The 16,404-nt window shown below is 41.6% G+C and overlaps 1 long non-coding RNA gene across 2 annotated transcripts; it reads right to left on the reverse strand.

Moving 5' to 3' along the window:
- Positions 1 to 1,896: 1,896 nt before the first annotated feature.
- On the reverse strand, positions 1,897 to 8,867 carry LOC130457381 (uncharacterized). Of its 2 annotated transcripts, XR_008916553.1 has the most exons (4): positions 8,237 to 8,867; positions 4,207 to 4,446; positions 3,225 to 3,287; positions 1,897 to 2,027 (listed from the first exon to the last, which is right to left on the reverse strand). It is a non-coding gene; the product is annotated as an uncharacterized LOC130457381 (long non-coding RNA). The 2 variants fall into 2 exon arrangements; XR_008916552.1 differs by lacking the exons at positions 1,897 to 2,027; positions 3,225 to 3,287 and having other exon boundaries at positions 4,121 to 4,446.
- Between the last annotated feature and the right edge of the window lie 7,537 nt (positions 8,868 to 16,404).

Here is a 16,404-nt window from a genome sequence, read left to right on the forward strand (position 1 = left end):
TTAGATTTTTACACATCTTACACATTTGTCTCACTTCAAAGTTATCACAATGAAGGGGCACATTGGGAAGCTCCTAAGAGAAAGAGATCTCTGTGGACTGACTTGTTTAGAGAAGGGCTTACTCCCTCCTTCCCTCCCCCCTCTTTCTTTCTTTCTTTCTTTCTTTCTTTCTTTCTTTCTTTCTTTCTTTCTTTCTTTCTTTCTTCTTTCTTTCTTTCTTTCTTTCTTTCTTTCTTTCTTTCTTTCTTCTTTCTTTCTTTCTTTCTTTCTTTCTTTCTTTCTTTCTTTTCTTTCCTTCTTTCTTTCTTTTCTTTCTTTCTTCCTCTTCTTTCTTTCTCGTTGCGTTTCTTCTTCGTTTTCTTTCGTTTTCTTTCTTTCTTTCTTTCTTTCTTTCTTTCTTTCTTTCTCTCTTTCTTTCTTTCTTCTCTCTCTTCTTTCTCTCTCTCTTCTTTCTCTCTCTCCTCTCTCTTCTTTCTCTCTCTCTCTCTGTCTTTCTCTCTCTCTCTCTCTTTCTTCTCTCTCTCCTCTCTTCTCTTTCTCTCTTTCTCTCTCTTCTCTCTTTCCTCTCTCTCTTTCTCTCTCTTTCTCTCTTCTCTTCTCTCTCTTTCTCTCTCTCTCTCTCTTCTCTCTCTTTCTCTCTCTCTCTCTCTTTCTTTCTCCTCTCTCTCTTTCTTTCTTTCTCTCTCTCTTTCTCTTTCTTTCTCTCTCTCTTTCTCTCTCTCTCTTCTCTCTCTTTCTTTCTCTCTCTCTCTTTCTTTCTCTCTCTCTCTTTCTTTCTTTCTCTCTCTCTCTTTCTCTCTCTCTTCCTTCCTTCTTTCTTTCTTTCTCTTTCTCTCTCTCTTCCTTCCTTCTTTCTTTCTTTCTTTCTTTCTTTCTTTCTTTCTTTCTTTCTTTCTTTCTTTCTTTCTTTCTTTCTTCTTCTTTCTTTCTTTCTTTCTTTCTTTCTTTCTTTCTTTCTTTCTTTCTTTCTTTCTTTCTTTTTCTCTTTCTCTCTCTTTCTTTCTCTCTTTCTTTCTTTCTTTCTTTCTCTCTCTTTCCTCTCTTTCTCTCTCTTTCTTTCTCTCTCTCTCTCTTTCTTTCTCTCTCTCTTTCTTTCTCTCTTTCTTTCTTCTTTCTTTCTTTCTCCTCTTTCTTTCTTTTCTTTCTCCCTCCTTTCCTCCTTCCCTTCCTCCTTCCTTCCTTCCTTCCTTCCTTCCTTCCTTCCTTCCTTCCTTCCTTCCTTCCTTCCTTCCTTCTTCCTTCCTTCCTTCCTTCCTTCCTTCTCTTCCTTCCTTCCTTCCTCCCTCCCTCCCTCTCTCTCTTCCTTCTCTCCATATTCCAGGTACTGATGACAAGAGACAAAAAGTTCCTTGCTCTTAGGAACTTACATTCTCCTGGTGGCAAACAACATGAACACCCAATAAGAAAATGCAAAATATGTATAAATTAAACCCAAGAAAATGGAGGAGGGGATGCTAATTGTAACAGCCTTGTGTAGGATATTGTACTTGAGGTGGGCCTTGAAGGAAACTGGAAGGGGGTTGGGGATTCTAAGAGGTGGACTTGGGTCTTGAGCTGGACCTTGAAGGATAGACCAGATTTGGGTACAAGAGAGAGGGACTGAAGGAACACAGAAGGATCACCCACATGTGTCATGAAGTTCCTCACTCTGTGAGAAACAAGTGAACGATGTGTTCTGAAACACGGCAGGCAGCGGTGGCCAGGTCAGGCCAAGGCATGACGGAATGCCTTGCCTTGGGAGAGAGCAGGACCAGGTGGGGCCCCCAGAAGTTGTTTATATATTTTTATTTCTTCTCTGTGTGGACAGCCTGAATCATCCAAGTTTAGAGTTGTATCAGGATTTTGTAAATAAAGTTAATGTGCACACGAGAACATGTCCACACGCAAATGCACACCTAAGAATAACACACTAGTCTTTGTTGATAGAAATGTAGGCAGAGAGGCAAACTTGGTCCCAGGATTGGGAAGAACTTGCTGGCCATTCGCTCCTTCCAACAGAGGCTTCCTCCATAGGGAGTTCCCCATCCCTTGAGGTAGGCAAAAAACCAAGCATTTTTTAAAGCACTTACTATGTGCCAAGCATTATGCTATGTGATAGGGATACAGATTCTGTCCAAAAGAAAAGCAGTCTCTGCCCTTAAGGAGTTTATATCCTACTGGGGAAAAACAACACCTAATGCTGGAAAGTGGAGGGAGGCTTGGGAGCTGTTGGGGAGAAGATTCCTGAATTGACATGATGGTGAAGGATTTAGAATTAGAAAGGACCAAATAGTCTAGCCATCTCTTTAATGTTATTATTTAATTATATGTTCCTTTCATTAATAATAAAAGCTAGGAATGATATTGACAGTGAGGTGGCTCAGTAGATGGAGTGCTAGACTTGGAGTTAGGAAGACCTGAGCTTAAAATTGACCTTAAACTCTTACTAGGGTGATTGGACAAGTCACTTCACCCTGTTTGCCTCTGTTTCCTTATCTGTGAAATGAGCTGGAGAACTAAATGGCAAACCACTAACTATGTGACCCTGGGCAAGTCACCTCACCCTATTTGCCTCAGTTTCCTTATCTGTGAAATGAACTGGAGAAGGACATGGCAAACAGTGGTGTCAACTGTAAAATGGGGATAATAATAGTGCCTACTTCTTAGGGTTATTACAAGGATCAAATGAGGTAATATTTATAAAGCACTTAGCACAGTACCCAACACATGGTAAGCATTATAAAAATGCTTTTGTTGTTCAGTTGTTTCAGTCACGTCTGATTCTTCATGACCCCATTTGGGGTTTTCTGCGCAAAGATACTAGAGTGGTTTGCTTCTTTCTCTAGCTCATTTCACAGATGAGGAAACCGAGGCAAACAGGGTGAGGTGACTTGCCCAGGGTCACACAGCTAATAAGTGTCTGAGGCCTGATTTAAACTCAGGTCTTCCTGACTCCAGGATTGGTGCTCTATCCATTGTGCCACCTTGCTACCCTGAGTCATAGAAATAGGGTTTGATTCTGGTTCTCTGATTTCTTTTTTACATCCACCTTTAAGAGAAGGATAAACACTGGCCAGACCTACGTGATTTATTGTCCCATAAACCATGCAAACGATAATTGTTATAAGGTCCCTTATAGGTCAGAGGAGAGATAAATCTCTAGGTCTGAAAAAGGAGAAAGTTTGGTCTGAGATGGACTTCAAAGAATGCTTAGATTTGGCTAGCTGAAAAGGAACTGGAAATACCTGCCACTTGCTACCAGAGCGGTGTAGGGCAAATCTCTTCATCTCCCTGGGTCTCACCTTCTTCTGTAAAATGAGAGGTTGGGTCAGATAGCTTCTAAGGTCCCTTCCAGTTGTAAAATTGTGATTTGTCAGGGATATTGAAAAGGGGATTCTTGCCTACTTCAATCAACTGAGGTTGCTTCCAGTTTTGAGTTTCTTGGATTCTATTGGAAGGACCGAGTGAGTTAGTGGGCTCTAAATGAGTAGAGAGGCCCATGTTTGCAAGTACACCCCATCCTTTGTATAGCTTGAAGGGAGGTGGAATGGATATCTCTGGCCTGTTCTCCCACCCCCCTTCTCCAAAGGAAAATGTCATTCTTGCCATTGTGGGAAAGCAGGAAATTAGGGCTAGAGGCTATCATTCTCCTCTCCTCAGGCCAGAAGTACATCAGTTCCCTTAACATTTGTTTGTCAAGGGGATATGATGGAGTTCCCTCTAACTTATAACTGCTTTGACATTTTTGGGGGAAGGAGGACTATAGGCTTGATTTAAGGCTTGACCCCCTCCCAAGAGCAGTTCCACAATGAACCTGTGTAGTTAATAGCAGAGAAATCCACTTTTCCAAATCATGGCACAACAGAAGTGAGAGGTGGCACCTCTAGAAGAATATGTATCATAGGATAAAAGTGATGGAGCTCTCTCACTGAGAGTGAGGGGAATAGAAACACAGAAGAAAAACAAGTGCTTGATCACATGGGTCAATGGGGATGTGACTGGGGATGTAGACTCTAATCGATCACCCTAGTGCAAATATCAATAATATGGACATAGGTCTTGATCAATGACACATGTAAAACCCCAGTGGAACTGCGTGTTGGCTGGGGGGGGGGGAGGGAGGGAAAGAACATGAATCATGTAACCATGGAAAAAATTTCTTAATTAACCAATTAAATAAAATTAAAATAATAAAATAAAAAGAGAGTGAGGGAACAGTAGCTTAACCAAGAGAGGAAATCCTGGATCTCATCCAAGGGAAAACTCCCTGAAGTCTGTAGAGCAGCAAGCCAGGATAGAGACTGCCCACTCTTCCCATGTCTTCTTTCTTAGGGCAGAAGGGGACTTGGCAAAAACTCTGGCTTGTTGACTCCTGCTTAAAGAGTCCCTGAGGCGGACTGGTTGAGAAGTGAAGGTCTCTGCTTTGGGCAACTCTGCTCTTCCTCTTGCATAGGACCGGGCATTCATCTAAAGGAATAATAATGAATAATTCATCTAAATAATAAATAATAATTCATTTAAAGGAATAAGAATAATAATCTCCCAAAAAGGAGATACCACTGGGCTTTGGGACAGGGGTCCACTTTCATTACTTAATAAATTCCAGTGCCTTGCTATTCCCTCCAGGATCAAATACAAAGTCCTCTGCTTGGTGTGCAAAGTCCTTCATTATCCAACCCCCTCTTACCTTTCTAGTCTTTTTTTTTCTTTTTAAATGCTTACCTTTTCTTTTTTTTTAACCCTTATTTCCCTTTTTAGAATCAATATTGTGTATTGGTTCCAAGGAAGAAGAGCAGTAAGGGCTTGGCAATAGAAGTTAACTGACTTGCCCAGGGTCATACAGCTAGGAGGTATCTGAGGTCAGATTTGAACTCAGGATCTCCTTTTCTAGGCTTAGCTCTCAATCTGCTGAGCCATCTCGATTCCCCCTCTTTCCAGTCTTTTAGAAGCTCTTCAATCCAGTGATATTGGCCTCCTTGTTCAATGAACAACAGCCTATTTCTCAGTCCTGGGCATTTTTTTTTTTGCTGTCCTCCATGTCCTCCAATCTATGAATATGGTTAGGTCTCAGTTTGTGGCTAGGGCTAGGGGTCATTACAAGGATAGTGGGGTATAGCCTGACAGGATGTTTCTCTGTGTTAATGTAATTATCCTGGCCAGAGATAACCTAGTCACAGCTACCGAAGACCCAGAGAAAAAGTTCTTATGGTTATAAATTAATGAAGATAACATTAAAGAACATATTTTGCCATTTGCTTTGCTGATTTACCTCTAGGACCTCAAGGACTTTCCATTTGACTTGCAGTTAAAACCCTAGATGTATTATCTGCTTTTATTAGCATGAGCCTCCTTTCCTTTCCTTTCCTTTCCTTTCCTTTCCTTTCCTTTCCTTTCCTTTCCTTTCCTTTCCTTTCCTTTCCTTTCCTTTCCTTTCCTTTCCTTTCCTTTCCTTTCCTTTCCTTTCCTTTCCTTCCTTCCTTCCTTCCTTCCTTCCTTCCTTCCTTCCTTCCTTCCTTCCTTCCTTCCTTCCTTCCTTCCTTCCTTCCTTCCCTCCCCTAAGTGGATTTCAATAGATCTATAGATAAATGTATAAGCAAACTGCTATGGTCAGAGCACTTAACTCCATTTGGTCAGTGCTCTGTCTAATTCAGTCCTTGATTAAATCATGGCCTAGAAAAACTAGGGGCCTGAATATGAGTAGGATACCAGTTGGTTGTCTTTAAATCTGTAGGAAATAAGGAAACCCGTTGAGGACACAAGGACAAAAGTGAAATAGTCCCTCCCTCAAAGAGCTCACAATCTAGCCAGGGAAGGCAAAACATACACTTATGGTTATGGACTTAAACTCTATGGGAGAGGTGGAGTCAAAATAAACTCAGGCATATATAGCAGTTAAGTGACATGCCCGGGGTCAAAATCATAGAGAAATTAGATTTAGAGCTGGAAGGGGACTTAAATAGAGTTTACCTACCTCCTTCATTATATAGATGAGGAAACTAAGGCTCACAGAAATTTAGACTTGTCTTAGGTCACATTGGAAGGAAGTAGAAACTCAGGGATTCAAACTCAAGTCTTCTGACTGGGCAACACTGTGACACAGTAGACAAAACACCAGTCCTAGAGCCAGGAATACCTGAGTTCAAATCCAACCTCAGACACTTACTAGCTGTGTGACTTTGGGCAAGACACTTAACCCTATTTGCCCAACCCTTACTGCTCTTCTGCCTTTTAACAGATACTTGGTTTTGATTCTAAGACAGGAAGTAAGGGTTTAAAAAAAATCTCGAGAAGGAAATGGCAAACCACTCAAGTAACTTTGCCAAGAACACCCCAAATTCGGTCATGAAGAATCAGACCCAACCAAACAAGTTTCAAATGGCACTAAGACCTTTGGGACACCATATATAAAATATATGCATTCAATTCATAAATGTATACACAGAGTACATGTTAAATATATACAAAGCATGCATAATATATAAGTATACATTGTGTAAATATATACAGAATAAATGTACATTAATTAAGTTCATTTAATTAAGGAGGGAGGTACTAGCTGCTGAGGGAATCGGGAGAGGCTTAACAATGGGGCCTGAGCTGGCTCTTGAAGGTGAGGAATCTTGGAGGATAAGGTAAGGAAGGAGTGCATTCCAGGCCAGGGACTGGGCCCAGTGCAAAGGAACATAGACTTGAGGTGGAATGCCAAGTGGCTCAGGAGGGATTTGAACCAAACTTTTCTTCACTTCAAGTTTAGCAGCCTATCTTGTACAATAACTTCTTTATTTCACTGTTGAGGAAACTGAGGTCCAGAGAAGAGAAATGACTTGGACTTTTGGGGATGGGGGGAGGGAAGAAGAGATGAAGAGGGAGAAGGAGAGATGAAGAGAGACAGAGTCAGAGAGAGAGAGAGACAGAAAGAGAGAGAGAAAGGGAAGGAGGGAGGGAGAGAGGGAGGGATGGAGAGACAGAGACAGAAAAAAATAGACAAACAGAAAGGAAGACAGAGGGAGAAGTAGGCCTTTTCCCAGGTTAGTTGCCTCTGGTGATACAGGGGAAGGAAGGGGGTACCCAGGCTCTGGGAGGAAGAAAGAATGCTCCTGGCTTCACTTTGAAAGGCCACCAAGAATTTAGCTGCCTTGCCCCCTGAAAAGAGAGTGCTTAATACTTGTATGATCTTGGGCAAGTCATTTCCTTTCTAGTTCTCAGTTTATTCATCTGTGAAAAGCTGGGGTTCAAGGTGAGCTAGAATCTCCCCAAACTCCATTCTACCTCTGCCTTTCTATAATTTTCTAAGTGCCAATTCTTTTATGACTAATCTCTTTAATGCCCTTGGAGCTGAGCCTGGGAAGATTGGGGGAAAAAATCTGATCTTTGTAGGTTCCCCTGTAATGGAAGTGACATCTAGTGGTCTGACCAAGTACTGTCAAATTGTTCCCCCCCCCTTTCAGGGTTGGCCCCCAGATGTCCCCTCCCCCTCTTCCCTGCCTGAGGTGGCTCCCTTCCCCCACCTCAGCCTGGGCTGTGGCTTGCTGAGCTCTCCCCAGTGCTGATGAAGGGAAGAAGACTTTCTTGGCCGGGTGCCAGCCTAGGAGCCCATCCTTAGGGCATGTGGATGGCCAGAGCAGGGGTCAGGGATCTAAGGCTAGGCTATTCCTACCTTGGGAAAAGTGATGGCTCCTAAATGATCCCAGACCCAATACTTCCCCCCTTCTCCCGGCCCCTCCCCATCTGGTTTCTCTTCTCCCTCCCTTATGCTCCCCTCCTCCCCCCAATATCGCAAGGGTTGTGCTGGTGCGGTCCTGGGTCTCCAAAGTCTGATCCAGCCCCCGGGGAAACAACATGCAGTCCCACGTTGCTGCTGAGTCACCAGAAACCTGCCACAGCCCTGTGGCTGTGGCTGCTGCAATAGTTTATGCAAGATTCAAGGGGAGGCTGGGGTCAAGTTGTCTGGCATGGGACCCTGATGTAGGGACCCCAGCTCCATCCTCCCTGAGGCTCTGGCGGAGTACTTCCCCGGGCTTCCGGGGAAAGAAAGAGACCGAATCCCTACCCTCAGGGAACTTGTGGGTGCTTAGGGGGAAATGCCGCTAAGGTCCTCCGGGATCACCCTAGGGGGAGAGCGGCTCTTTCCTCAAAAGCTCCCAGAGTCAGGGGAGGCATTTTTCCACTCCTCGAAGTCGAAGGAGTGTGATGGATCTGGAGGAGGAAGACCTGGGTTCAAATTCCACTTTCGATACTTTCTAGACAAATCCTTTACCTTTGCGGCTCCTTTTCCTCTGTAAAATGATGGGGGTTGGGCTCAGGGGTAGGGTTTGGTGGGGTGGGGGTATGCCTCCTGCCCTCAGGCAGCTTGCAGGCCGAGTCAGAAAGCTATTTCTGGTGGCATTGGAAACAGATTTGGGGCCGGAAACAAAGGAGCAGACCACCCAGTACAATGAACATTGTCCAAACTGATTCTTTAAGGGCTGGGCGAGGTAGGAGCGTTAGTGACCGCGATGGGAGCGCTGAAAGTGAAGGGGTGACTTGTAAAAGAGCAATCGGGTCCCTTTGGGGTTAATCAGGGAAGGCTTCCTGGCTGCAGTGCCCATTATAAACGGCCTGAGGGCAGGGACCTGTGATTGATCTTCCCTCTGAATCCTCGGACTGGTGCTGCCCCTCCAGGGGGTTCAATAAATCCTTTCTGATGGAGCGGAGAGGCTTCATTCACTGTTTGGCTGGAGCAGGAGGCCCTGGCAGAGAGGGGGGCCCTGACCTCATTTGTGCAGCCCACCCCCCTGCTGCTCGGGTGAGGAGCTGTGTGTCTGCACGGCTCCCGGGGCCTCTTCCGGGGACAGAAGCTTTGGGACTGATCCCTGCTGGAGAGAGCCCCGGCCCTGTGCTCGGGAGTAATAAAGGGGATTAGTCCGCCGGGGGAACCATGGTTAATGTTGCCATGGGAACTGGGCACGCCTCCATTTCCCTCTAGACCAGGCAGTAGAGAGGACCTTCACCCCACCATCTGAGGATTGGCCTAGATGCCGACCCTTCGTGCATCCTTTCTCTTTGCGCTCATCCCCTCATCCTCCATACCCCTGTCTCCTCTCCCCTCTCCTTCGTCTCCCCAATCCTGGTTGGACTGGGAAAGGAACCTTAGAGAATAGTTAGTCCAATCCTTTCATTTTTACAAATGAAGAAACTGAGGCCCAGCCAACTTGATTAAGGTTACACGTTAAGCAATAAGGAAAGCCAAGATCCAAGAACCAATGGTCTTTCTCTTACAAGAGAAGTTTTTGGCACATAGTTGTTTAATAAATTATTTGTGATGAACTGAATCCCCCACTTCTAGGCCAGTTTTGTGTCATGAACCACTGGCAGTCTGGTGAAGCTGATGATCCCCATCTTGGAATATTTTAAATTGTATTACATGAAATACATAGGAGTACCCAGGTGACTAATTATGAGATAAATTTATCAAAAAAAATTTTTTTTAATTCATGTGATCCAGGTCAAGAATCATTGAAGTAAGGGCAGCTAGGTGGCTCAGCGGATAGAGAGCCAGGAAGGCTTGAAATCAGGAGCACCTGGGTTTAAATCTGGCCTCAGACACTTCCTAGCTGGGTGACCCTGGGCAAGTCACTTAACCCCAATTGTCTAGCACTTAAGGCTCTTTTTTTACTTGTAACCATTCTAAGACAGAAAGAAGGGTTTTAAAAAAACTAATTGAAGTATATTTTACCCCTTAGCTTCTCTATTTCTGTGTCCTTCCCACTCTTGTCAGCATCTATCCTCTTTTGTGAGATTTCTCTCCAGTTTTGACCTAAGGATTTTTCCTTATTAGTATTTGAAATTGAAGGCCCTTGGGTTTTTGTTTCATTGTTAGTAGCATAGATGTCTTTGGTTTTTATATCACATCCATTAAAAAACATATACTTCTTCCCCTTTCCCTAAATAGAGGTCCTTCCCTTATAAAAATGATTTTAAAAATTTAGCAAAAACTATCTATTTTTAAACTATGAGCATGCATTTAAAAAATATTTGAATTAAATTTATAAATTAAATTTTCTATGAACCATTTTTCCTTTCCCTGGTAATTTCTCAAGAGATGAGAAGATGCTCTTAAAATGAAATATTTCATAATTTGCTTAGTTTCATCAAAACTTTTTTTCCTTTTCCTTTTTTAAAATAATGTAACTGTGACCTATTATGTTTATTTAAAAAATTTTATTTTTTGGAAAATTATATTTAATTATCTAATTTAGAATATTTTTCCATGGTAACAGGTTTCATGTTATTTCTCTCCCCTCCTCCCACTCCCTTCTATAGCCAGAGAACAATTCCTCTGGGTTTTACACGTGTCATTGATTAAGACCCATTTCCATACCATTAATATTTGCACTAGGGTGATCATTTAGAGTCTACATCCCCAATCATATCTCCCATTGACCCATGTGATCAAGAAATTGTTTTTCTTCTGTGTTTCTACTCCCACAGTTCTTCCTCTGGATGTGGAGAGTGATCTTTCTCATCAGTCCCTCTGAATTGTCCTGGATCATTGCATTGCTACTAGTAGAAAACTCTTTCATTGTTAAAAAATCTTTAGACACTTAGAGGGGGTAGGTAGAGGTGATCTTGGGAAGAGAACAGGGAAATATGACTACTGTCCAAATCACACAAAGCCAATTCCTGCTAAAGTTTTTTTCCCCTTCCAAACCCTTATGTCTTAGAATTGATATAAGTATCCACTTCAAGGCAGAAGAGCATCAAAGGCTAGTCAATTAGGGTTAAGTGACTTGCCCAGGGTCACACATTGAGAAAGTCTCTCAGACCAAAATTGAACCCAGATCCTCCCTAATCTAGGCCTGGAACTCTATCCAGTGAGCCATCTATTGCCCTTCCTGCAACAGTTTTGTTGTTATTACCCCTCTGGGTTAATTTTCTTTCTTTTATATAGTTCTTTATTCTATATAGGTCTTCCTTTGCCCCATTCTTTCCATCAAATGACATCCCTTTCCTTCTTTAGATCCCAGCTCCATTTTTTCAGGAAGCATTCCCACATACACATTACCTGTCTTCTAGCAAGGAGATGCCTTATGTTACCTTGCCCTGCCATATTTTTCTGTAGTTTTGGTTTATAACACCACTCTGATTTCTTATTTATTTGATTTCTTTGGTGAAACTTGGGGAGAAAAAGTAGATTAAAGATAAGGAAAAGGTTATCTTTCAACTAGCAAAAAATCAAAATCAATTATGGGTATGACTGCACTAATTTGTTCATTTGAGAATTATTTATTAAGCAGTTATTGTTCTTGGAAGTTACATAAATGTAGACTGCTGTTCCCATTAGGAAATGTAGTATATAAAAAATGGATTAAGAAGTGGATAAAGAGGAAATATGTTTCATAATCAATCCTTTGAAGTCACCTTTGTTCATTGCTTTGATAGCTCTAAGGTTTTCCAGTGTTATTTACATTATTTTGATCAGCCGGTAAGTTGTTCTCCTACTTCTGTTTACTTTCTTCTATATCATCTTGTACAAATCTTCCCAAGTTTCTCTGGATTCTTCAATATTTTTGTCATTTCCTATGGTGTAATAGTGTTTGTTTGACCCAATCAAAGGGCATTCACTTTCCTTCTAGCTCTTTACTAACAGGAAAAGTGCTGTTAGAAATATTTTTGCATCTATGGGATGTTTTCCTCTCTCTAATCTTCTTGCAGTAGTGGTATCTCTGGGTTAAAGGGTATGCTCAGTTTAGGAACTTTTAAAATATTATTCCAGGGGACAGGTAGAAAACTCAGTGGATTGAAAGCCAGGCCTAGAGACAAGAGGTCTTGAATTGAAATCTAGCCTGAGACACTTTTTAGCTGTGGTGACCCTGGACAAGTCACTTAACCCCCATTGCTTAGCCCCTACCTCTCTTCTACCTTGGAATCAACACACAATATTGATTCTAAGATGAAAGAAAAAGAATACATCTATATCTATATCTATATATCTATATATGTCCAAATTATTTTCCAGAATTGTTGGACCAATTATATCTCCAGGAACAATGCACTGGTGTATCTTACTTCCCATAGCCCTCCAACATGTACCATTTGCATATTTTTTCACTTTTACCCATCCAATAGCATCGTGAATCTTTGCACTTCCCTTTGATTAACCTGTATTTTTAAATCAGTTTACAGTCCACAGCCACAGACTTTGACCAGGAGTATATTTAATTTGCATTAAAAAAAGTGGTTTTACTCTCTGCAAGCACAAAAAGATTAACACAGTTTCCCAAATAAAATTCAGTTTGTTTTCTTTCTTTGCTCAGTCCTGGTCCTAGCTTGTTGTCCATCACCGGCCTTTATCTAAAAGAGATCTATGAATGGAATAACTTAATTAGCTGTTCATCCAATTGCGTGTCATCATCTGGGGAATAGGAATTCTTCATCCAATGGGTTTTTTCCTAGGTGGGTTATTAGGTGAAACTCTTTGAAGTGTTCCTGGCTCATCTGTGAGCAAAGTGCATCTGGAGAAGATCACTCTCTATAGGGAACGTCTCTTTTATTTGGACTTGACAGAAAACAATCTCCAAGTCACTGATAAACATTTTGGCTAGCATACGTGTCTCTCTGTTTTGTGCCTTGTTAAATTTTAATAATCAATGTCAATACTGCTAATTTTTGAGGCAATGAAACATGACACATTTCAATCCCAGTTCAGACAATTAGGAGCAGTGTGACCCAGAGCAAGTCACTCAACTTCTCCAGCTCAATTTCTTCATCTACAAAATGGCAATAATAATAGCATTGACCTCTGAAGGTTGTTGTTAGGCTCAAATGAGGTGATAAATGTAAAGTGCTTTGCAGACCTCAAAGCATTATAAAAAAGTTAGTTATTATTGCTATGATTACTATTATTAATCAAAGAATCACTGAATGAGGTTATCTTTGTAGTTGTAGAATCATGTGATTTTGGCTTATACATAGGACCTAGCTTTTTGGGGGAGAGCTTTTAAACCTGTATGAAACATTTTTTTTCTTTCAATTATCAAACATTTATTTATTTTTCTTCCTCTCTTTCCGACTCCTGGAAAAGAGTAGAAAACCAAAACTTTATAGCCACATATTCTTCTTGGTCAAATGCTTCTGAATAATCAATAAATAATAAACACATTAGGATTTTACTCCTTATAACTCATCAATTGCATCATTGTAGGTCGATTGGGCAAGTTTCTAAGACAGTTCCTGACATTTACTGCCTTTTGTGCAGCTGCCAATGTTCCTGGGAAGTAGAGGTCTTTAAATGGATTGACTGTGTAGAAAATGAAAGAATATCTTGGGCAGAGTGCTTCAGCTCTGGATGTTTAGCTGGTCAAAGGCTAAGGCTTTTCTTTCTCTGGGTTTACTTCTTCAGCCTAGAATGGGAAGAAACATTGCTTCCTTAGGGTAAATAGTTTTTGGAAATCAAGTCAGTGGAATTGATGAGATCCCTGATGCCTTCCAAAATCTTGCCTCATAGGGATCTACTTAATAATGTCTGAAATCCCACTGCTAGGGATTGATTCTTCTGCGGAAGAAGTAAGCTCCATCACCTATTATGTCTTGCCTGCTTCTGACTGATCAGGCTTGATGGCTCATTGCTTAGGTATTTTGGGGACCATGAAGTTGCATGATGCTTTCAGACAGATACATGTGACTCAGCATTGAAGGACTTGAGCTTGTTAATTGTCCTTTGTTGGCTTTTAAAACCAACACCTTCTGTCTTGGAAGCAATAAGGAGTATTGGTTCTGAGGCCAAAGAGCATGTAAGGGCTAGGCAATTGGGGTAAGTGACTTGCTCAGGGTCACACATCTAAGAAGTGTCTCAGGCCAGATTTGAACCCAAGTCCCCCTGACTCCAGACCTGGCTCTCTATCCACTGACCCATAAAGCTGTCCTTTTGTCATTCATTTTTTGAAGAGAACTGATGATGGAGTGATGACTTGCTCATGAATTGGATTTAAGTAGGAAGAATTGCACAAAGTCAGTCAACTCACCCTCTCTTCTAGAGTCATCGAAGTCCAGTGGCAAGACAAAATTTAGGACAGCTGGCAATTGCACTTTGATGATGGAAGAGCAATCCTTTTATTCCCTCCTCAGTAGGAGGAGGTAATGACTTGGTGGACCTTAAAAAGAGGAGTAGCGTCACCTCTGAATATCTTCTTTTCTTGAACCTGTATGTGCCAAGTACATGTTCCAGAGAGGGGATAAAGGAGTGATCCTTTATCCTTTTGTCTTGGAATTAATACTGTGTATTGGTTCCATGACAGAAGAGTGGTAAGGGCTAGGTAATGGGGGTTAAGGGACTTGCCCAGGGTCACTCAACTAGGAAGTGTTTGAGGCCAGATTTGAACCCAAGACCTCTCACTTTCAGACCTGGCTTTCTGTCCATTGAACCACCCAGCTACCTCAGTACTTCTTATAGAGGATAATCATCAGCTAGAGAACACCCAAGACTTGGACTAGCTTGCCAATAGTCAAGGATCTGAAGAGAGTTATCTGGGCAGTGCAGAACTGAAGGGAAATATAACAATGCCTATTTAATAATCCTGCAAACTGCTTTGTGTTCTGATATTTGGGTCAAGACATCTTGGGTATTATCATTGTTTATGTCTCTGACAATGCATACTGAATATAATAGTTATGTTTCTGAATATTGTTCAACTCAAGCTTGTGAGTCTTCTGTGTGATAGAGGAAATAAATAGCTGTCCTTTGCCTGATTGATACTGTGCAATGAACACCTTTTTTTTCTTCCCTTTGGAGGACACCCCAACTCTGAGTTAAACCTAAGCTTTAGGCAGTTTCCTCCAGAGCTGTGGGCTGGGGAGATTGGAAAGGGGAATGGGCCAAAGAGTACTCTTCTTTTAGGTTGTCAGGTTCCTCCAGGACTTAACCTGGTCTAGAATGCGTGGGTTCAGAGTAGAAGGAACCTTTAATGGAGAGGGAGAAGGTGCAGAGTCCCAAACCCTTGAGCCTAACAGTGCTTCTAATTGTTAAACTACCTTGGGCAAATTAATATTCTGGGAATTCCTTTCCCTATCTGTAAAATGGGGGAATTGGTCTAGATTACCCAAGATTCTTTAAAGGTCTAAATCTATGTTCTATTATAGCTATATGACCTTGGGCAAATCCCTGAACTTCTGTTTGCCTCAGTTCCTTCATCTACAAAATGGGAATAATAATAGCATATAGTCTCCAAAGTTGTGAGGATTGAATGAGATACAAAGTGCTTTGTACAGTGCCTGGCACATAGTAGGCACTTTATGGAAAATGATGATGATGATTTTCCTGTGACTGTGGTCTGCTATAGAGAATATTCTGTGGAAAGACTGAAATGTATCCAACATAAATTAGGCAGTTCCCTTTAATTGTAAGCTCTCTTCTAATGTATTTCAGATGTTATCTGTGGCCCCAAGACTCTGGGCTCACATGGCCTGGATCCAATCTTGAGGGATGATCCCTAGAAGGTAATTCTCTCTTTCTTTGGATCATTGTCTTTAGTTGGAGTTCTTCCAGGAAAATCTCATAATAAACTCAGAATTTGGCTTTTATCTAGGTTTCTTTAAATATGGGCAAAAGAATCTCCGGCTCCTGCACAATCATTCAATGTACTATAAGTATATCTAGTACAGGACAGCTTTTATTTTTATTTTTTAAAAAGTCTTTTCCTTCTCTCTTAGAACCAATACTGTGTATTGGTTCCAAGGCAGAAAAGCAGTATGGGTTAGGCAATGGCGGTTATGTGATTTGCCTAGAGTCACACAGCTAGAAGTGTCTGTGGTCAGATTGGAACCCCAAACCTCCTGTTTTTAGGCTTGACTCAATCCACTGAGCCACCCCGATGATGCTTTAGGACAGCTTTTATTTTAATCTACAGAAAACACAAATCATTCAAAAGATTCATAGAAATCTGTAAGCAGATAAAGACATACATAAAATACTCTAATAGCCCATTAATTAGCTCCTGGAAGAGATTTCAACCTGTGGTTGACCTGGGGGTTACCTTCTGACATTTCAGCGAGTTCCTCTTTCCCACAGATCCCTAAGAAGTCCAAGACTCATAATACTTAGCCTGTGGTTCTGACTGCTCCAGGAAATATACTTTGGTAGCTTCCAAATATGCAATCTCCATCCCATTAGACCTGCACCAGGTGAATAACTAATTCACTAGATTTACTTTCCAACTATGATGCTACCCACAAACTGGGCAGATGAGCCTCCTCTTTCTCTAAAGTACGTACTAGATCAGGAAACTTCCTTCTCTTTTTAGAAGTGCTGATTCCTGAAATCTTGAGTTTGGGAACTCTTAATCTTAGGGTTACCCACAAGGCAACACCCAGAATTAGTAATTTCTAGTAAATTTCCTTTCTCTAACTATTATGCTAGATTACATGATCACACTGCCAGGGGAATTCAAA

Source organism: Monodelphis domestica, chromosome 2 (genome assembly GCF_027887165.1).
Source record: "Monodelphis domestica isolate mMonDom1 chromosome 2, mMonDom1.pri, whole genome shotgun sequence".
NCBI classification, from domain to species: domain Eukaryota; kingdom Metazoa; phylum Chordata; class Mammalia; order Didelphimorphia; family Didelphidae; genus Monodelphis; species Monodelphis domestica.